Raw genomic sequence first — 7,633 nt, 5'->3', positions numbered from 1 at the left:
CATCAACTACTTATGGACTAGGAAAGGGTGGAAGATACACGGTATAATTGAAGAGTAAGCCAAGCATCCCATTAAAACTTGGCTATACATACAGACAATTAAATTTGATGCACTGACAGCCAAGGGTGTATTTGGCCAGGCCAACCTTATGTTTTTAGCCCACCTTAATCCTGTTTATCCTATTATTAGATAATTGAGATTTTAATCTCTGAACATAGATCTACACATTTTAAGATTAGATTAAACAAATCCTCAAGAATGATCAATAAGCCAACAGCATTAAAACTCATGGTAGCCCAGCCGCAGGCAGAGGCTTAGTAGCGTTGAGCAATAATACAATATGATTATTTTAACTGACTACTTTAAATAGCTTTGGGTGGGATAAGATAATTTAAAATACCTCTGATAAAAAGTTGCATACATCAGGTGTGTGCATTTTTTAAAATTTATATGCTTTGGAGTAAGACTAATTTATTCTATTTAGAATGAGCCATTAAGCTGTGAGGATAGAATATTCTGTTGGTGAGAATTTAAAATGAGTTCTTGATACATTGATCAGGCATTTGCTTTTTAGCGGTGACAGTAATCCAATTAAATTAAGTGGGTTAATCATGTTAATATAGTGTAGAGAAAAATCAACTATAATTATATAAACTTTTCGTAAACAATGGGAATCTTAGCTTTAAACAGACACTGTCCACTAATATTTTTGAAAAAAAGGTAAAGTGCAAATTTAAAATTTTGAATTAAATTTAATATCAAAGTACGTATATATCACCAATTACTACCCTGAGATTCATTTTCTTGCAGGCATTCACATTGGAACAACGAAGTACAATAGAATCAATGAAATGTTACATAAACAGACTGATAAGCAACCAATATGCAATAGAAGACAAACTGTGCAAATATTAAAAAAACAAATAATAATAAAAATGATAAAGTAATACATAATAATGAGTTGCTGAGTCCTTGACAGTGAGTCAATAGTTTGTGTCCAGTGATCAGTTCAGTGTTGAGGTAAGTGAAGTTGTCCACACTGGTTCAGGAGGTTACTGGGTAATAACTGTTCTGGAACTGGTTTATGATGGTGCTGGTGAATCTCAATGACTTCTGGCTGGTGGCTAAGGAAACAAGGAAAACAACTAAATGCATTGTTAATCACACTTCTTCTGGCAAACAATCATCGCAAGTAATAGTCTGTCACTTCCCTTTGGACTTGAAAGTAATTCAATGTGGCAGAACCGAGCCAAGGCAAGATGGCGGGCCTGTCACCAAGAGTGAAGACAACCCGAGCTTCAGTGGCTTTGAGCGCTGCGCCGAATCGGAAAGGTTGGATTCAGGCGGAATTGAGGCGGTGGGGTTCAGGCAGCAGAGAGGATCAGAACGACTGAACTCGATGCTTGGACAGAGATTAAAGCGCCATGCTGAATTGCAGAGGTCAGTTTCAGGCCAAATCAAAGTGGTGGGTTCTGGCCCCAGAGCGTGTCGAGCCAACCGATCCTGATATTTGGACGTCGATATATGCGCCAGGCCAGATTGAAAAGGTCAGGGTGCCAGGACCTGAGGCTAAGGACGGGCCAGTTCAGCTTGCTGCTCCACAACTCAGCTCACTGTTGAACTACGGGACTTTCGTTCCGGACATCAGCTCAGAACGTTATTTGCTTGTGGTTATTGTTTGCATGATGTATTCTTTTTCTCTGCACACTGGGTGGCTGACTGTCTTCTTTATTTTAATGGATTCTTTTATTTTTTTATGGGTTTTTTATGGGTATGATGTCATTTTTTTCTCACTGCACATTGTGTGGTTGGCATTTTTTAATATGTGTTCTTATGGATTTCTTTGTTTTGTGGCTTCCTGTTAGAAGATGAATCTCAAGGTTGTATAATGTATGCATACTTTGATAATAAAAGTACTTTGAACTTCGAACTTTGGTTGCATGGGACCTAAGGCTTGTGTACCTCCTTCTCAATGGTAGCAGCAAGAAGAGAGCATGGCCTGGATGCAGATGGGTACTGCTTACTTGTGGCAGCTCTCTTTGTAGATAAGCACAATGGGGCGGGGGGGGGGGGGGAAACGTTTTTTTTCAGTAATAAACTGGGCTGTATCCACCACTATAGTAATTGTAAGCTTTTCCATTCTTGGGCGCTAGTGTTTTCATACCAGGTTGTGATGCATCCATTCAGAGTGCTCTCTACTTTATGCCTTTGAAGTTTGTCAAAGTTTTTGATGGCATGCCAAATCTGTACAATCTTCTGAGGAAGTAGTGGTGCTGTTGTGCCTCCTTTGGAATGGCACTTCCATGCTGGTCCCAGAGCAGTTCCTTTGATATGATAGCTCTCAGGAATTTAAGGTTACTTGTTGGTGGCCCTCTCCATCTCTGATCCCGTAACGAGCACGAGCTCAAAGGTAGACTTCCAGCAGTGAAATTCCTACACTGCCATTAGCAGCACCTAGCTCATTGAATGGATTTCATTTTAATCTTTGGCCACTGCATTTGCTTATTATTTCAGTAAAACACAAAATACATCTACTATGTTCCTTTTGCTGAAGCTGGTGCAAAGCAAAATTATGCAGCATGCAAAGTGGTTGACTGATCTGATTATATCAGGTTCTTTAGTTTCCACTGGGTGTTGCCAGCAAGCAGCCTATTTGAGGTTCCTAAAGAGGCCAAAATAAAACTAAGCCCTTACTTTTAGCTTTGCTTCACATAACATATTAATAACCAATAGGCCTCCTTAGCAATTAAACACATTAGTTGAAACTTATCCTCGGTTCAATGTTGTAAGAGCAGACCACAGACCATAGTATAAACTTAGCCATTTGCAGTTTCCTCTTCCATCTATAATTAGATTTTAGATCACCTCTACTGTAATTCCCGATATCCATAGTCTTCAGTACAGTGGGATTCAGATTTTTATAATTATTTAGCTAATAAAGAAGTTTCCAATTTCACTCCAAAAAGTCATAATCCTGAATTTCCATTTGTGCCTTGTTATCAAAGTTCTCCAAATAAGATCATTTAAAGCTCTGCTTCCTCTATTTGTGCACCCAGACACTCAGAAACATAGTAACTCTGTATGCAAAGCAACACACTCAAAATGCTGGAGAAACACAGCAGGTCAGGCAGCATCTATGAAGATGAATAAACAGTCGACATTTCGAGCTGAGGCCCTTCTTCAGAGCTCTGTTTCCATGTTATCAAATCTTTTCCACATTTTAAAGACTTCAAATTGATTTTCCCTCAGATTTATAAGATCAATGTAAAGCTATATGCTATATTAATTGAAACATGGCTGAGAGAAGTGCAGGACTGACAACTCAGTATTTCAGGATACAGTTGCTACAGGGGTAACAGAGAACATGGGTAAGTGAGGAGGGTGTGCAGCCATTTTGATAAAGGAAATCAGTACTTAGAATTGACATTCTTTTAGAATTGTCCAGTGAGGTCATATGGACAGAAACTGGAAGACAAGGGTAATTCTAGGGGGATATATGGTAAACCACCCCTCTCAACAACAGTCAGCAGGAACTTGAGGAGAAGGTATGTTCAAAAGGTTCAAAAGTTCATTTATTATCAAAGTGTACAACTCAGAAATTCTTCTTCTCTGGATGGCCATGAAACCAAGAAAGAAAAGAATGGCAGCATGGTCGTCAACCCTCAAACTCCCCCTCCCCGCACAAAAATAAAACAAAAACAGAACAAGTACATCGGCTCTCTAATCCCCTTCCCCTGTACAGAAAAAAACAAGAAAGATTGGATGAAAAACACAGAATGTAAAAAACTATAAGACTGAAAATAAGTATAGTTCAAGTCCATATCCAAAATACAAAAAAGCTGGCAACATTCTCTGGGCACAGCAGCAGCCTCTCCCCTCTCCATAGCAAAGCAATCCCTCAGTGATCAAAAGGCAGTGTCCCCTCTCCATAGCAGAGCAATCCCTCAGTGATCAAAAGGCAGTGTCCCCTCTTCATAGCAGAACAATCCCTCAGTGATCAAAAGGCAGTGTCCCCTCTCCATAGCAGAGCAATCCCTCAGTGATCAAAAGGCAGTGTCCCCTCTCCATAGCAGAGCAATCCCTCAGTGATCAAAAGGCAGTGTCCCCTCTCCATAGCAGAGCAATCCCTCAGTGATCAAAAGGCAGTGTCCCCTCTCCATAGCAGAGCAATCCCTCAGTGATCAAAAGGCAGGTAGTTGGCTCTCACCTTCCACAGTCACCTTGTTATTTCAGTGTCCCTCGTCGCTTAAATCAGTGAACAATGGAAGCTTTAATCGGCAAAATGCAGAAGAGCACCAGCCCGCCTGCCCGCCACAAGGTTCTCACACGCTGCCTCTGCCTCCCAGAATACTCTCAGAATGCTGAAACACCCAAGCAATTTTCAAGCTGCAAGTCACAGGCTCTGAAAGTTCCAGAATCTCATTCAAGATGAAAAACAAACGTAAAAGACATAAAAAGGTGAAATATATGGTTTGATCATCTATCCAGAAGTTGTCAACTGAGGGAGCATTGTATGGAGGTGCCATCATGACTGCAATGCAGAAAAATTGCTCATAATTTAATAATAATAGGGTTGTATTTGCAGGAGAGTTTAATTTCCCTGATATTAAAATTGGGTCACCTAGATGCGTTAAGGGCCTGGACTGCATGGAATTTGTGAAATGTGTTCAGGGAAGTTTTCTGAATCAACATGCTACTCAGGAGGAACTCTACTGGACCTATTCTTAGGGAACAAGGCAGGGCAAGCAACTAAAGTGGCAATTATGAAGGAGCTCTATAATGCCATTAGTTTTAAGATAGTGAGGGGAACAGAAAGGATGAGCCTATATGGGTTAGGGTCCTAAACTGGAGCAGGGGGAACTGGGCAGGATGTAGCAGAAGTCAATTGGGTGAGCCTGTTTGAAGGGAAAGAAATGAATAACAGGTAAGAGGTTTTGAAAAGTGTGAATTAAGTGTCCAGGAGCAGCATGTTAGGGTGAAAGGTAATCTTAACAAGTTTAAGGAACCTTGGCTGACAAGTGATTTTGTGGCTCTGGTCATGAAAAAAAAGGATGCATACATTGTGTTTAGGAGGTCAGGATTGAGTGAATCCCCTTATGACAACAAAAAGATTGGAAATACTCGAGAGGGAATTCAGGAGAGCAAAGATAGATCTGGCAGGTAAAGTTCAGGAAAATCCCAAGCAGTTCTATGAATATATTTATAGTAAATGGTTGACTAGAAAGAGAGTGGGTTCACTTAGAGATCATCAAGGCTGCCTATGTCTTGAGCTGCTGGAGTTAGGTGGGATTTTTAAATGAATATTTCCTCCTTGGTGTTTGCTCAGGAGAAAATCATGGTTACTCGGGGGTAAGGGATAAGGAAAAGTGGATTGGTGAGTGGTAAATTAATTCAATAGAGATAAGTGTGAGGTGATGCATTTTAGAAAGTCAAATCAGTGTAGGACTTAATACTGTAAATGGTAGGGCACTAGCAAGTGTAATGAAACAGAGAGAGTAAGTGTTTAGTTCATTGAAAGTGGTAGAGAGGGTGGTGAAAAAGTAATTTAACATGCTGGCCTTCATCAATTAGGACAAAGTAAATAGGAGTTAGTACAATTTACTGCACTTGTATAAATCATAGGTAAGGCTGCACTTGGACTACTGTACACAGTTTTGGTCACCCTGTTATAGGAAAGATGCAGTTAAACTAGAAAGAGTGCCAAAAAGATGTGTGAAGTTATTGCAAGGAATAGAGGGCCTGAGATGTAGGGAGAGTTTGGTCAGGCTAGGTCTTTAATTGAATGTAGGAGAATGATTGTTGACCTTCCAGAAATGTTTAGATTATAAAACCATAAGATTATAAGACATAGGAGCCGAACTAGGCTATTTGGTCTATCAAGTCTGCTCCGCCATTCCATCATGACTAATTTATTATCCCTCTTAACCACATTCTCCTGCCTTTTTTCTCATAATCTTTGATGCCCTGACTAATCAAGAACCTATCAACCTCTGCCTTAAGTATACCCAATGCCTTAACTTCCACAGCCATCTGCAGCATTGAATTCCACAGATTCACCACTCTCTGGCTAGAGAAATTCTTCTTCATCTCTGACATAAAGGTATGTCCCTCTGTTCTGAGCCTGTGCCCCCGGTCCTAGATTCCCCCACCATAGGAAACATTCTCTTCTATATTCACCCTGTCTAAGCTTTTTGCTATTCATTTGGATTCAAAGAGATCTCCCCCACCTCCAATTCTTCCAATCTCCAGTGAGTACTGTGCCAACAAACATTCGCAAAATGTTAACTATTTCATTCCTGGAATCATCCTCATGAACCTCCTCTGGACCTTCTCCAATGCCAGCATATCTTCTCTTTGATAAGGCCCTAATGAAGCCACTCTATTACATCCTTGCTTTTATATTCTAGTTGCTTCAAAATGAATGCTAAGAAGAGAATAGATAGGGTGGACTTTAACAGTCTTTTCAGGAATCTAATTCTCAGAAAGTCTCAAATTTGAGGGCATAGAGTTCGCGTGGAAGAGGAAAGATTTGAAATGGATTTTCTTTGCACAGAGGAAAGTGTGTATATGCATAAGGTGCCAGAGGAAGTGGTTGAGTTAGGTACAAAAATGTTGTTTAAGAAGCACTTGGATAGGTTCACGCAGGGGTGGAGTTTAGATGGCTATGGTCTGAATGCAGGAAATGCTATAAAGCATTGTGCTAACCACAATGCTATGGTGCTGCCCTAACTATGCTCTATTGCCTGTGGCTCTGTTCTATGAATGCACTGCAAGCAGGAGCAGTTCATTCTGACTATTCAATAGTTAATGACTTTGATTAATCTCCACTGTGCTCTTACCTTAACCAACAGATCTTTTTTGTCAATAGGCACTTTGGTTTGAAACTTGGGAGCAATTTTCTTTCAGTTCATTCTGTTATCAATTCACAATAATTTGCTGCACCGTTCCTAGAACACACCCAGGAGGCACCGATCTACAATAACAAAAACTTACATTTATAGAGTGACAGGAACTTGGGTCATGGTCCCAGATTACTGGACAAAAATGTGATAAAACAAAATTTGACACATGGACATATAAGACACAGGGGCAGGTTGGATGGAAAAACAGATAATATTCTCAAGAATATTTTGGTGACTGGAGGAGTTGAGTTATCATAAGAGACTGAATAGATTGAGCTTCATCCCCTGGATCATAGGAAGCTGAGGGATATAAAATCATGGAAGTTCATAGATGGGATGAATGGTCACAGTCTTGTTCCCAGGGTAGGGCAGTTTAAAACTAGAGCGTATATAGGTTTAAGGTATAGGGAACAAATTTAAAGGGGACCTGGGTGGGGAAGGCAGAGTCAAGGTTTTCACATTGAGAGTGGTGGGTATTTGGAATAGGCAGCCAGTGGAAGTGTCGTGGTGAGAATGATTGCAATGTTTAAAAACAATTTAGACAAGTACACGGATAGAAAAGTTTAGAGAGACATTGGCCAAAGGCAGGCAAATGGAATTAGCTCTGGTTGGCAGCTTGATCAGCTTGGGCAAGATGGGTTGAAGGACCAGTCTGTATAACCCGATAACTCTATTGCTTTATGACTCCCATTTTCAAATTCTTAATCAAGGATTTGGTGGAGATATGTTGA

General features: G+C 40.3%; 1 long non-coding RNA gene across 1 annotated transcript; it reads right to left on the bottom strand.

The window, feature by feature from the left end:
• Positions 1 to 732: 732 nt before the first annotated feature.
• On the bottom strand, positions 733 to 6,789 carry LOC140739401 (uncharacterized). The gene is made up of 2 exons (XR_012101623.1): positions 4,208 to 6,789; positions 733 to 1,124 (listed from the first exon to the last, which is right to left on the bottom strand). It is a non-coding gene; the product is annotated as an uncharacterized lncRNA (long non-coding RNA).
• Between the last annotated feature and the right edge of the window lie 844 nt (positions 6,790 to 7,633).

This window comes from Hemitrygon akajei, chromosome 15 (assembly GCF_048418815.1).
Source record: "Hemitrygon akajei chromosome 15, sHemAka1.3, whole genome shotgun sequence".
NCBI classification, from domain to species: Eukaryota; Metazoa; Chordata; class Chondrichthyes; order Myliobatiformes; family Dasyatidae; genus Hemitrygon; species Hemitrygon akajei.
This window is presented reverse-complemented; position numbering and strand designations above follow the sequence as displayed.